General features: G+C 42.6%; 1 protein-coding gene across 1 annotated transcript in view; it reads left to right on the top strand.

Moving 5' to 3' along the window:
- Positions 1-15,359, top strand: part of zdhhc11 (zinc finger DHHC-type containing 11) — a 112,336-nt gene that overhangs the window by 986 nt on the left and 95,991 nt on the right. The gene's annotated exons all lie outside the window — the stretch shown is intronic.

The raw sequence follows: 15,359 nt of genomic DNA, 5'->3' as shown, positions 1-15,359 counted from the left end.
TAGATAGGAAAGATGTTATTAAACTTGAAACGGTACAGAAAAGATTAACAAGGATGTTGCCTGGGTTGGAGGGTTTGAGCTATGGGGTGAGGCTGAATAGGCTGGGGCTATTTTTCCTGGAACATCAGAGGCTGAGGGGTGACCTTAAAGAAGTTTATACAATCATAAGGGCCATAGATAGAGTTATTGGCCAAGGTATTTTCCCCAGGGTAGGGGAGTCCAAAACTAGAGGGCATGGGTTTGAGGTGAAAGGGGAAAGATTTAAAAGGGACCTAAGGAGCAGCTTTTTCATGCAGAGGGTGGTGCATGTGTGGAATGAGCTGCCAGAGCAAGTGGTGGAGGCTGGTACAATTCCAACATTTAAAAGGCACCTGGATGGGTATGTGAATACGAAGAGCCTAGAGGGATATGGGCTAGATGCTGGCAAATGGGACTAGATTACTGTAAAATATCTGTTTGGCATGCATGAGTTGGACCAAATGGTTTGTTTCCATGCTGTACCTCTTTATGACTATGACTCGCTTGTAATATTTTTATTTGTAAATGAAACTGCCCGACTGGATTCAGGAAAATATTCACTCTGTTGATGAATTCAATTGAAGCACATTAGTAAGCCAGGAGTCCAAAGGAGAATTAGGCAGAAATAATTGAACTTAAACTTAGGAAATCAGAGTTGTGAAGGTGAGTTATGGGTGAGTTCGCTGAGACAAAAATATTGTCCAATTGGATTCAGGACTAAGTTGGATGTGGTTTAAGTGGTTTCAGATTTATGGGAAGAATGTAGTCAAATGGGTTTGATCTGTTGCTTTTATCCAAAAATAGGAACCTAGAACACAAATTTGCAGAATTGGAAAGATGTGTCAAAGTAAAAGTGAGTGTAATTAAAATAACAGGGACATGACTAAAAGGAGAACTTTCAAGACTAAAATGCAAAATGTACAATCTGTTTATTCACGCACACTTTTTCCCTTTTGATTCGGCATCAAGAGAAATCTCCAAGAATATACCCCACATTAGTACAATCCTCAATGTTTAGTATTGAGACCTCTCATAACCACTGCACATTTTCAGCACAGAAAATAACTTTAAGAGGCAGGTAAATTCAAGTTTACCTAAAATGTGGATTACATTGTATTATGTCTTTGTGCTTCTCTTTCATGCGAAAGCACATCTGAAAGATGAGGCCTTACTGATGTTTTCAGCATATGTCCTCCTTCAAGTGGGCAATTCCATAGCTAAGTAGCTTTAAAAAAAATCTCTCAGGTTCTTTTGTATTTCTTCATGGGTTGTAGGTGTTACTGACTTTATTATTCTTGAGAAGGTTAAATTATCTCTATGTTTCTGGTACCAGTGACAGTACAGAAGAGTCCTTTGGCCCTTACCTTTAGCCAGTTGAAAAATGTGTGGAAATTATTCCAGGTGTCCTACTCAATTTTAACCCTCAATTAGTAAAGATGTATAGAATGACAAGGATTTGGATAGAAGGGACAGGGGATACCTATTTCCCTGAGTGGAAAGGTCAATTTTAAAAAGGATTTTGATTTAAAATAATTGTTAGAAGTAGCCTTGAGAAAAAGTTTTTTCTGCCTGAAGGTGGTGGTGAGTGTCTGGAACTCTCTGCCTGGCTTGGTGATTGGGGCAGAAATCCTCAACTCATTTAAAAATAATGCGGTTCCTCACTTGAAGCATTGTAACCTACAATTCTACAGACCCAATGCTGTTAATTAGAATTGGGACAGGTGGCTAGTTTATTCAGCCAACAGAGACAAAATGGGCTAAATGGCCCATTTCTGGGCCATAATCTTTCTATTGTTCTATAAACATTACAAAAACAGATCATCTGACCATTATCACATTGCTGTTCGCAGGATCTTGCTGTGTATAAATCAGTTGACCCTCCTTTACAACAATGAAGTCTTGCTGTAAAATACCTTTCTATTGGTTCTACACATCCCACAATGGCCTCAATTAATACTTGCATTGTCTGGTACAAACAGGCCCCAGTGTTGGAAACTCTATCTTTCTATCTTTGTGTTCAGGTTTGCTTTATAGGCAAAATGGATGCCTTGGACTTGATTACCATTTTAGGCTAGATTGGTTATTGACTACAGATATGCAACTAAAATCAGGTTCACACCAAAAGTAGGCTTTCAGGCATACATCTGACTAAGTTCACAGCAGGGGGGGAAGTACGTCTTAATTTAATATTAGAAAGTTTTTAAAAAGTCACTGAATTCTGGGTAGCCTCATGAGAACATGTTATTGTGTTAATGCAGCTTGCACACTAGTATAGGTTATCACAGTCTTTTTTTCCCTGAGACTACAGAAGAGTCTGATTTATTTGTGTATTGTACTTCTGAACAAAGGCTGTAATTGCTGTGTTGTTACAATTTGCATGTTCATACATTTACGTAACAAATAGTTATAGGGTCAGGAAGTTATGGCCTTGCAGTTACTCACTGTTCCAGTCTTATATTAAGAGCAGAAGCATAATGCAGTCTTGATGCTCCAGCACAATACTGAGAAAGTGCTATTCTGTCAGAGGAAGCAATCTTGCTGGTGAGATATTATGCTGACAATCTGTATCCCCACTCAGGAAAATAAAAAAATTTCATTTCACTGTCCAGTGAAGAACAGGAGATTTTACCTGCTGTTTTGGCCAATATTTATACCTCAACCAAGATCATTTGAAAAAAATTAGATTATTCTGGTATTTATTTTTAGGATCTTGCTGTGTTCAAACTTACCATTGCATTTTTATAAGAGTTCTTTTTGCATCAAATGCTAACCTAGCACAAATTGAAATTTGTGTAAGTGGAATACTGCAGTTAATTCTGGTCTCCTCGCTATGAGAAAGACGTTAAACTTGAAAGGGTGCAGAAAAGATTTATAAGGATGTTGCTGGAATTGGAGGGTTTGAGCTAATGGAGAGTCTGCATAGGCTGGGGCTATTTTCTCTGGATCATCAGAGGCTGAGAGGTGGCCTTATAGAAGTTTATTAAACCATCAGGGGCATGTATAATATGAATAGGCAAGATCTTTTACCCAGGTGAGGGGAGTCTAAAACTAGAGGGCATAGGTTTAAAGTGAGAAGGGAAAGACATAAAAGGGACCTAACTTTTTCATGCAGAGGGTGGTGCGCGTATGACATGTGCTGCCAGCAGAAGTGGTGGAGGCTGGTACAACCACAATATTTAAAAAATGCCTGGGTGGGTACAAGAATAGGAAGAATTTAAAGCGATTTGGGCTAAATGCTGGCAAGTGGGACTGAATTAGCTTAGCATAGACCTGTTGGACTGAAGTATCTGTTTCCATGCTGTACATCTCTATAATGGTACAGCTCTAAGTGCAGTGTCTACCGCTTTGATCTTCGGAGAATCTTGCAAATCTTTTTAATTTCTTAGATCTAATAAACGTTAAAGTATTCCTGTTATCACCGATTTTCCATGTTCTCTTTGTATGAGCTGTTTTAACTGTCTAAGCTCTATAGACAGTTTGTTCACCTCAGAGTCTTTGCTAAATAACATCTGTACTGTGACATTGTCCGCTTAATTAAAAAAGAACTCTGTTTCTTTGAGCTCAAGTGAAACACTGCAGGAGACCAAGGACAGAAAGTTCAGAGTGGGAGCAAGATGGAAATTTAAATTACTGTTGATCAGAAGAGATGGAATGATGGTATTTCATAAAATGGCCACTCATCTTATGTTTGTTCTCCATCGCATAGCAGGGAGCACACATTGCAAGAAGCAAATACAGTAAAAGCCCATAGTCCCATGCACTCATTAGAAAAAGACAGCTGATGGTGGTGAGCCTGAGGGTCACCACACCTTAGGTAATGGGCAAGATTGTGAAGACAGAAGCCATATGGTAATCTCAGCAGGTGTGGATTTGAACCCACACTATTGGTGTCACTCTATATCACAAACCAGCCAAATGAACCAATCAAAACCCATGGTCAGTACAGTTAAATGAATGAAATGTAAGTAAATAGCTGTTTCACCTGGAAAAAACAGTTTGGCCCTTGGATGAAAGGGGAGGAGATAAAATGGCAGGTGTTACTTCTCCTGGCATTAAGCCAGTTTAATTCAAGTTCCTGAAATATATTTGAGTGCACCAAGCAAAACTTCTTTATTCATGTTACTTAAGTATCCTCTTAAACATCTGAGAGTAGAATATTATAAGAGTGGACACAGCTGAGTGTGCTTGTTATCTTTACAGAATGGTTCAAATCCAGGGCATGCTGAGGGATGGAAATCTCCTCCACCTGCTGGCTGTAAGGGCTACTACATGAAATGAGTTTGGACGGTCTCAATCTGCAGAGTCATTCTGTACAGAGGAAATTTTGGTTCAATGTGACTGTGCTGCCAATTTGAAAGTGCTGCCCAAATAGTCCCACTCCAAATGATGTTCCCCATAGCTCTGTAAATGTTTTTTCTTCAATTGTATATCTAATTACCCTTTCCAAGTTACCATGGAATGGATGGGTTTTTTCAGCAAGGTTTGTGACAAGATCCCAAAGGCAGACTTTTTTGTAAAGTCCAAATAATCCAGAAAAATGACACAAAATAACCTCAGTGGCAGGAAACAAAGCATAATCACAGGATATTTGTGAGAGACAAAAAAACTGCAGATGCTGGAATCCAAAGTGGACACACAGGAGGCTGGAAGAACACAACAGGTCGGGCAGCATTTGGAGGAGTGGATATGTCAATGTTTATTAGCCTTGTTCAGGACCAGACTATTTGTGAGACTGGAGCTCCATTTCTGATGGAGTTCTCAAGACTCAGTGCTACAACTCCAACTTCTTATGATATTTGTTAACAATTTTGACATGCATGTAGGGGGCAGGATCAAGAAGTTTGCAGGAGACCTTAAAATTTGGCTGCATGATCGATAGTGAGAAAGGTAGATATGACAGCAGGAAGATATCAACAGGCTGCAGAAGTAGGCAGAAAAATGTCAAATGACATTCAACTTGAAAACAGTGAGGTGAATTATTTGGGAGGTCTAACAAGGCAAAGGAATACACAGTTAATGGGAAAATACTTGGAAGAGTGGTGGAGATAAGGAATCTTGGAATAAGATTCACTGAAGGTGGCAACTTAGATCCAGAAAGCATGTGGAATATTTTCCTTTTATTAGCTAACGTATGGAACATAAAAGCAGGGAAATCATGCTGGAACCACGTAAATCATTAGTTAGATCACAACTTGAGTACAGTGTTCAGTTCTGGTCACTTCATTCCAGAAAGGATGTGACTTAGACAAATGGTAAACTTTACGAGGTGGTTGCCAGGATTGGAAAAATGCAGTTATGAAGAAAAAAGTTATATAAACTGGTGAAAGTAAAAAATGCTGAAGATCGCAGCGGGTTAGGCAGCATCCATGGAGAGAAAGCAAGCTAACGTTTCGAGTCTACATGTCTAGAAGAGTGATCTAGGCTTGAAATATCAACTTGCTTTCTCTTCATTGGGAATATGAATTTCTTAGGGTTGCTTGAAACAGTTTGTATTTTATTCAGATTTAGTTCTCATTCAATTCAGTATTATTGCTTCCAGCATCTGCAGTAATTTGCTCCTACCTCACATAAACTGATGGTGTTGTCCCTGGAATAGAGAAAGCTGAGGGGGAATTTGATTTGAATTGTGAACAATTATGAGGGACCTGCATTGAGTGGATGGGTAGAGCTTAGTTAACTTAGCAGAGTTCAGCTCCTAGAGGCCATAACTTTATAATGATTATTAGAAAAATAAGAGGGTAGGTAAGGAAACTTTTCTTTAGCTCAGAGTGGTAGGGATGTGGAACTCACTGCTTGAAAGGGTCATAGTGGCAGAAACCTTTGGCTCATTGAAAAGATATCTGGATGAGCACCTCAGTATCAAAACCTATGGGGTTATGGACCAAATGATGGAAAGTGGGATTAGGCTGGATGGGCCAACTGGGGGCCACTTTCTATGCCTCAAACTTTCTACAATTCTGTAAATCTACTTCCATCACCTTCTGCAGGTAGTGCATTCAAGATCATCACTGAAATAACTCCACGAAGGCCGGTATCCCATCATCAAGTCACCCTTTATTTACACATGCATAATACATGACACTGACCCAGCTAGATCAGAGCCAGGTCCTTGAGTGAACAGAACTCTGACACGGTTTATATCTTTCAGCCTGGGCTCCCTAATTGGACTAGTTGATAACTGCAATCAGGAAACTTGTATTCTATGACATCCATCTGGCTGACATCATTGCTATCATTACAATCACCTTTGTGCTTTAAATGCACATCTGTGTTTTAAAAGCAAATGCTCGTTTTACCTTTGATCAAGAGATAACAAGGCGTGGAGCTGGATGAACACAGCAGGCCAAGGAGCATCAGGGGAGCAGGAAAGCTGACGTTTCGGATCTGGACCCTTCTTCAGAAAAAGGGTCATTTTACATTTTGTTCTTTTGACCACATGGCCTTTACATTGTGTTGCTTCCTAAAGAATAGTTTATACTGTCAGGTAAAATACAAAGCAGCGGTTCTGCAGCTAGTGGTATCTTTTAAAATCTGGATATGAAAATCTTAAAGTTATCATTCAAAATCAAGCTGTCTTCCAAAGGGAAACTTGAGGATTCAGAAAAGTTACAATATTCAGATATGACTATAAGAGTATTTGTTTAGTCCTTGCCATCTGATAGTTTCTGTTCACGCATTTATTACCCATGAGTTCAACATATTTCGGTCCTTGATCTTTCCACTGGATGGGTTCCTGATCAAATTCAGACTTTCAGCAGTGACCTTCTCCATGTGGATTTGTAAGGGTCTGACAAGCAATCAAACAAGCAACTGTGCGCCAATTAAGAACCATCCTGAGTAATTTGCGGGCACCTTTTGAATTTAATTTTTCATTTTTGTTGATCCCAATTATCAACTACAATTTTTTTCGAGGATTCGAGGGAGTAAAGCATTTGTTTGCTTTGTCCCCTCTGTTAATGAACTTCTGTTAGCACTCATCAGTTGCAGTGTCTTAAACTTTTACAGTTTTATCATCTTGGGAATATGAAGTTCTCAGGGTTGCTTGAAACAGTTTGTATTTTATTTAAATTTAGTTCTCGTTCACTTGAGTATAAATGCAAAATGCTAGAGTCTTATACCATTCTTACATCAGTAAAGCACTTGCTGAGTGTGATCTTGGATTGAGAGATTTGACATGTTGTCACTTTGTAGGGAAGTAAACTAAATATTTGCCTCACACCGCTTGTGTAAATTTAACTAGGATAAGTACGGTCTTGAATGGTACTACAGTCACTTGGCACCAGTATGAAGCCAAGATCATTCTGTATCAATACTAGTTGTGTAGTGTGACTTTTACTGTACAAATACTGCTTACTCATTTGCTTTTATGTATATTCACAGAACATGAAGTTTTAAAATTAGGAAACATACACAAAAGCCCAGAAAAGTAGCAAATTGTGACTCAACCCAAAAATAGCTGATCACTAAATAAAATAATCCTAGATTTTAAATATGTAGTTACATTGAAAATGCAGTCGGGCATGTTGAAACTTAATACTCTGGTAGACTCACTTGTATTATAGCTGAGTATGGTAAAATAAACCATTTTCGTAACTTTCCTTCCCCTTCGTTCACTGCAACACTCTTCTTTATCCCATTATTTTCACCCTCACCCCAGATCAAGGGACAAGTGAGGCATTTTCTCTTGTTTTTTTTCCATTTATCATCATTGTTTTCTTTAGTATGAAGCAGTGTTCAAACTGGCATTTCGTAAGAGCTGGAAATGGTGTTGTGGGAGGGGGTTAATCAAAGCTGGAAATAGAGCTAAACCGTTAGAATTAAGCTATCATGGCTTATGGGACCACCATTGCACACTGTGAGTGCCTCTGAAATGTGCCTACAAGTGTGGAGAGTGGTTGTAAGGTGGTCGAAATGAATAAGTGTGGTGCAAAATATATTGTTATGGTCCCAGCTGATGGTGATACTGGACAAGTCAGATCTTGGCGTGGAGCCTAGCCTGGTGGACCATAAGTGTTATTTGGCAGTTTGGGTTACTACTGTGGTCAGTCACTGAACATATTCACCCAAAGCTTCCATTGTTTTTTATCTCAAAGATACGCAGGTTTATTACAGAAAATGTTTTATGAATATGATAATTTATGGAGATCTTAACATAAACAATAAATGATTCAGCCCTTTTCCCAGCAATGTTAGTTATAGTCACTGACTGCATCATTCCTGTCTTAACTCATCAATTTCTTACTTTGCTGACAAGGCTGCAAGAAATCCTTTTTGCGACTTTCTATATGTTCACCAGTCATGATTCTCTTAATTATTCTCTCTTTGACTTCCCTACTTCACTGACTTTTCATGACTGAACTTTAAGACCAGTTTATACAAGGTGGTAAAATAGTTTTAAGATGCTTTCCAGCTCTGGAAGTCTGAACTCCCACAAACTGAACTGTCCTTCCCTTGCTATTTCGTGTGTGTGTGTTAGGTCAGTGTCAGGGAGGGCATGTAGTTGTTTTGGTGTTGGGAACCCATCTCTTTGTTGGTTTATGCTAGAAATGAATAAGTCTATGATTTTTCTTGAGGACACCTCATCTAATGGAGGAATTAATCTCAGGTAAACATTGGTTCCTGAACATGTTGTATGGAACCTATTAATGACCTTGACTTGGCAGATATCCTGGAAGTGAGGATGCAAATTGAGTGTATACATAGTCGTGTTCCTGCTGTGTTTGCCACACTGACCTTCTTGAGATGCATTTTTGTGAATATTATATTTTGGGAGAATTTACTGGGCAAAATTATAGGACTATCAATTCACCTTTTGTGGATTTTCTATTGCATGTTTTGTGTTTGCATCCAAGAAGAACATATGCATATAGTGAATCACAAAATTAAAATATCTTATTAATCAACTGTTTTGGGATAGGTGGGACTTGAACCTGGATCTTCTGGTACAGTGGCAGAGATATTGCCATTTGCCACAAAGCCCTTAGATAGCAATCTAAATTAATTTCACAATTAAACCAACAAAGTTGGTGAAGTAAGAGTGGTTTCAGTTGATGCTGATTCTGCTCCCTCTAACTGCTGGGCTCAGAAATGACTCCTAGTCATTTCCAAATTACTGTACCTTTTATTGAACAACACCTGCAGACTTTGGAACTGAATTATGTTTTACACTTATTGCCTACTGTTGTTTTTAATGCTGACTCCAATACCTCCCTCCAAATAAAGATAGCTGACATTCACTTTATTCTCCAATGCTCTCAGCTTGCTCACAGCTGGGGTTTTCAGTCCCCTTGTTATTCAGTTATCCCACAGTGAAAATAATATAGGGATATTTATCTAAATTGGTTCGGATGTGATGCTTTTAAAAAAATTATTTTATTTCCAATATAATTTTTCACCCAAGGTACTACATAATATTGTAGAATCTCTACAGTGTGCAAAGAGACCATTTAGGCCATTGAGTCTGCACTGACCCTTTTCTGAGCATCCCACTCAGACACAGCTCTATCTCCTGCATTTCCCTTGGCTAATCCACCTAGCTTGCACATCCCTGGACACTATGGGGCAATTTAGCATGGCCAATCCCCCTAACCTCCACAATCTTTGAACTGTGGGAGGAATCCAGAGCTTCTGGTGGTTAAACCGGGGAGAAAATATAAAGTCCACACAGTTACCCAGTGCTAGGATGATCCCACATCCCTGGCACTGTGAGGCTTCACTGAGTCACTATGCCAATTGCTCATGTTTTCTCAATCAGTACTGAAGTGTCTAATTTGCTTTTCGTTAACCTTTTCCTGATGGATTGCCATCACATAAAAAGCCATGTGTAAGAGTCAGTATCAAAGGGATAGGGGCATTCACTCTGAAAGGCAGAATAACTTGTTGAACTGTAGTTTGTTTCTAAGGTGAGACCTTACAGTGAAACAGAAAAATCATTTGAACTTCAGACTGTCATAACATCCAATGTAAACTGGATGCCTCTTTTGTTACTCACCAACGTCACATACTGTGACACTGAGCCTAGAAAGTTGTGTTTACAGAGTGTGAATATTTAAATCAGATGAACTGAAAATTGGCATGGGCCTCTTCATTTAATGGCTATGATGTATGGCTTAGTACGACCCTTGCTGCTAGCTATTTGTGAACATATTGGGAGCCAAGAGCAGTGGAAACAAGTAATTGTTCCAGCTCGTGTCTAGCTCTTAAAGACAGTCTGCTATCAGAGCTATTATGGCACATAAGTTGTGTCCTCATTGGTAGAGTCTTTAACAGGCCCCACCTGTTCCAGAAGTGTGTCATAGCCTGTCTGAGCAGTTATTTAGAAAAATATCTGAAAGTAGTCTGCTCCTCTTAAAGGGATGCTGACTTGCTCATTGAAGAGCTGTGTATATAATCAATACTGATAACAGAGATGGATTTCAGAAGAAAGGTAATCATTTAATGCTGCACACACCCTTACATCATCACACCTCTCCCCTGCCAAGGGAACTGGTGGCTAGAGAAACAAATGCTCACACCAACTTCTGTTTGCCTCCTGCTATGCAGTGATAGTGATCCTGTCATCCAAATAAAGTGTCACAGTATCACATATTCTGGCACTCTCTCATACTTGGAAAGTAGCTCTACGATTCTGTAGGACTGTGGGATGATGCTTTGGGACATTAGTATGATGCTACTTGGATGGATAACTAGATCACTGTGACCCCGAGGTAACAAGGTGCAGAGCTGGATGAACACAGCAGGCCAAGCAGCACCAGAGAAGCAGAAAAGCTGACATTTCATGTCTAGACCCTACTTCAGAAATGAGGGAGGGGAAGGGGGTTCTGAAATAAATAGGGAGAGAGGGGGAGAGAGATCCAACCTCTCCCCTGCAGAACGGGCAGCCCTCCGCTCCAAGCCCAACCTCACCATCAAACCCGCAGACAAGGGTGGCGCAGTGGTAGTGTGGCGCACTGACCTCTACATCGCCAAGGCCAAACGCCAACTCTCCGACACCACCTCCTACCGCCCCCTTGATTATGACCCCACCCCGAAGCACCAAACCATCATCTCCAACACCATCCATGACCTCATCACCTCAGGGGACCTCCCACCCACAGCCTCCAACCTTATTATTCCCCAGCCCCCGCACAGCCCGTTTCTATCTCCTTCACAAAATCCACAAACCTTCCTGCCCTGGTCGACCCATTGTCTCAGCCTGTTCCTGCCCCACTGAACTCATCTCCACCTATCTGGACTCCATTTTCTACCCTTTGGTCCAGGAACTCCCTACCTACGTCCGTGACACCACCCAAGCCCTACACCTCCTCCAGAACTTCCAATTCCCTGGCCCCTAACACCTCATTTTCACCATGGACGTCCAGTCCCTATATACCTGTATTCCTCATGCGGATAGCCTCAAGGCCCTCCGCTTCTTCCTGTCCTGCAGGCCCGACCAGTCCCCCTCCACTGACACCCTCATCTGCCTAGCCGAACTTGTCCTCACCCTCAACAACTTTTCTTTCGATTCCTCCCACTTCCTACAGACAAAGGGGGTGGCCATGGGTACCCGCATGGGCCCAAGCTATGCCTGCCTCTTTGTAGGTTACGTGGAACAGTCCCTCTTCCGCACCTACGCAGGCTCCAAACCCTACCTCTTCCTCCGTTACATTGCTGACTATATCGGCGCCGCCTCTTGCTCCCCAGAGGAGCTCGAACAGTTCATCCACTTCACCAACACCTTCTACCCCAACCTCAAATTCACCTGAGCCATCTCCAACACATCCCTCACCTTCCTGGACCTCTCAGTCTCCATCTCAGGCAACCAGCTAGAAACTGATGTCCATTTCAAGCCCACCGACTCCCACAGCTACCTAGAATACACCTCCTCCCACCCACCCTCCTGCAAAAATTCCATCCCCTATTCCCAATTCCTCCGCCTCTGCCGCATTTTCTCCCAGGATGAGGCATTCCACTCCCGCACATCCCAGATGTCCAAGTTCTTCAAGGACTGCAACTTTCCCCTCCGCAGTGGTCGAGAACGCCCTTGACTGCGTCTCCCGCATTTCCTGCAACACATCCCTCACACCCCGCCCCCACCACAACCACCCTAAGAGGATCCCCCTCGTCCTCACACACCACCCCACCAACCCCCGGATACAACGCATCCTCCTCTGACACTTTCGCCATCTACAATCCAACCCCACCACTCAAGACATTTTTCCATCCCCACCCTTGCCTGCCTTCCGGAGAGACCACGCTTGGGAACCCTGCAGCCCAATGGTATCAATGTGGACTTCACCAGCTTCAAAATCTCCCCTTCCTCCACCGCATCCCAAAACCAGCCCAGCTCATCCCCTCCCCCACTGCATCTCAAAACCAGCCCAGCCTGTCTCTGCCTCCCTAACCTGTTCTTCCTCTCACCCATCCCTTCCCGCACCTCCATTTCCTACCTACTAATCTCATCCCACCTCCTTGACCTGTCTGTCTTCCCTGGACTGACCTATCCCCTCCCTATCTCCCCATCTATACTATTCTCTCCGCCTATCTTCTTTTCTCTCCATCTTCGGTCCGCCTCCCCCTCTCACCCTATTTATTCCAGAGCCCTTTCCCCATCCCCCTCTCTGATGAAGAGTCTAAGCCCAAAATGTCAGCTTTTGTGCTCCTGAGATTCTGCTTGGCCTGCTGTGTTCATCCAGCTTCACACTTTATTAAAAGGGAGAGAGGGGGAGGTGGGTAGAAGATGGATAGAAAAGAAGACAGATGGAGAGGAGACAGACAGGTCAAAAAGGCGGGGATGGAGCCAGTAAAGGAGAGTGTGGTGGGAACTTAGGAATGAGATAGGTCAGTCCAGGGAGGATGGACAGGTCAAGGGGGCAGGATGAGGTTAGTAGGTAGGAGATGGGGTTGGGGCTTGAGGTGGGAGGAGGGTATAGGTGGGTGGAAGAACAGGTTAGGGATGCGGGGACGAGCTGGGATGGTTTTGGGATGTGGTAGTGGGAGGGGAGATTTTGAAGCTTGTGAAGTCCACATTGATACCATTGGGCTGCAGGGTTCCCAAGAGGAATATGAGTTGCTGTTCCTGCAACCTTCCGGTAGCATTGCTGTGGCATTGCAGGAGGCCCAGGATGGACATGTCATCTGAGGAATGGGAGGGGGAGTTGAAATGGAGGTGTAGGGGCGAGTGTAGCCCTTCCTGCGTTTGCAGGAAAAAGTGCCGGGTGTGGTGGGGCTGGAGGGGAGTGCGGAGCGGACTAGGCCTCCCTACACCTCCTCCCTCACCCCCAACCCAGGCCCGAAGAAGACTTTCCACATCAAGCAGATGTTCACCTGCACATCTGCTCATGTGGTATACTGCATCCGCTGTTCACATTGTGGCCTCCTCTACGTCGGGGTAATCAAGCAGAGGCTTGGGGACCACTTTGCAGAACACCAACGCTCAGTTCACACTAAAAAACTGCACCTCCCAGTCACGAACCATGTCAACTCCCCCTGCCATTCCTCAGACGACATGTCCATCCTGGGCGTCCTGCAGTGCCACAATGATGCCACCTGAAGGTTGCAGGAACAGCAACTCATATTCTGCTTGGCAACCCTGCAGCCCAATGGTATCAATCTGGGCTTCAGAAGCTTCAAAATCTTCCCTCCCGCTACCGCATCCCAAAACTAGCCCAGCTCGTCCCCACCTCACTAACCTGTTCTTCCTCTCTCCTACTCCCTCCTCCCACCTCAAGCCCCACCCCTATCTCCTACCTACTAATCTCATCCCACCCCCTTGACCTGTTCGTCCTCCCTGGGCTGACCTATCTCTTCCCTAACTTCCCATCTACACTCACCTTTACTGGCTCCATCTCTGCGTCTTTGACCTGTCTGTCTCCTCCTCTATCCATCTTCTATCCGCCTCCCCCCCTCCCTATTTTTTTCAGAAACCCCTTCTCCTCCCCCATTTCTGAAGAAGGGTCTAGACCCGAAACGTCAGCCTTCCTGCTCCTCTGATGCTGCTTGGACTGCTGTGTTCATCCAGCTCCACACCTTGTTATCTCAGATTCTCCAGCATCGGCAGTTCCTATTCTCACTGTGACCCTGAGATTATTTCCTGTAGTTAATCTGTGTGCGAAAAAGGAAAGATGTAACTGGATTCAGTTGATGTGCAGATTGCTGATTACTTCGTACGGGTCCCCTCTGCGGTAGGGGGAGGGAAGTTTTCATTTGGCCCATCAGTACTGACTGTTACTACAACTTTATGATAACAGAGTACTGATCTGTTGAGATCATAAGCCATTCACAAAATCAGTATCTATATTTAGCATTGTTTATGGAGCTTCATTACATTTTTAATTGATGAACTGATGGAAAAGAAAATATAAAAAATGCTCTATGTTTCACTTTTCCTATTCTAGACACTGCTCGACTTCACACGCCACTGATTTGTCACTCCAGCATATACTTGTGGCTCGTGACTACTCTTTGTTGTGTAACGTAATACAGTGACAGGTGCACCAAATAGATCAAGTGGGACATGAGCAAAGCAGGAAAACTGAATCGCCATAAAATTAATTATTTAAACTTACACTGCATGTTTTAAAATATGTTTCCTATATTTTAATATTTTTAGAGTCCATCTAGAATTTGCTTGCATGATATATGTAGCAGCACAATAAATGCAATAGAATGCATGCAATAGAATAGGTACTCTGTAATAATTGAACCTTTTATCTAAGCTAATGACTCATTCTATTCTTGTACATCTGCATTACCTGTGTGCCGTCCAACAGGATTGCACCATGATGCTTGTGGCGCAGTAAAAATGTAGTTGCCAACTGGGGCTTGCTGTAACTTTCCAAGTATGGTATGCATTCACCAAAAAGTGCATTTCGGGGAACAGTTGTGAAAAATGACCTGCACTTACTTACAGCATGTAGCTTGTTTGCGACCAAAACCAATGTGAAATGTGCCTTCTCTCAGTGAATCCTTTCCTTTTGTGTTACATTCAGGAGAAAAAAACTGACCAAAAAATGCATGTAAGTAAAAACTGCAGATTTTGGAATTAGGAAATAAAAACAGAAAAAGCTGTAAATACTGAGCAAGTCAGGCCGCAGCTGCGGAGAGAAAATGACAAATAATTCAGCTTGATGACACTTCGTCAGAACAGGGAAGACTTGTTTATGATTTTTAGGAAGGATGTAGCTGTGGGCTCCTCAGGGTTGGAGCGCTATAAGTTTGGAGCCCAGGGAGAAAACATGCCTGGAATAAGTAAGCTTAGTGGCAATCTTGGATACAGTGGCTTGATGATTAGTCATGGAGTTATCCAGTGGAACGAAGGAGCATGTTTCAGAGAAATGGCATTTGTCCTCTGCTAGGCAGAG

The sequence above is a fragment of the Stegostoma tigrinum genome, chromosome 2 (assembly GCF_030684315.1).
Source record: "Stegostoma tigrinum isolate sSteTig4 chromosome 2, sSteTig4.hap1, whole genome shotgun sequence".
In the NCBI taxonomy this organism is placed as follows: Eukaryota; Metazoa; Chordata; class Chondrichthyes; order Orectolobiformes; family Stegostomatidae; genus Stegostoma; species Stegostoma tigrinum.
Note: the sequence above shows the minus strand (reverse complement) of the source record. Positions and strands in the feature narration are given on the sequence as shown.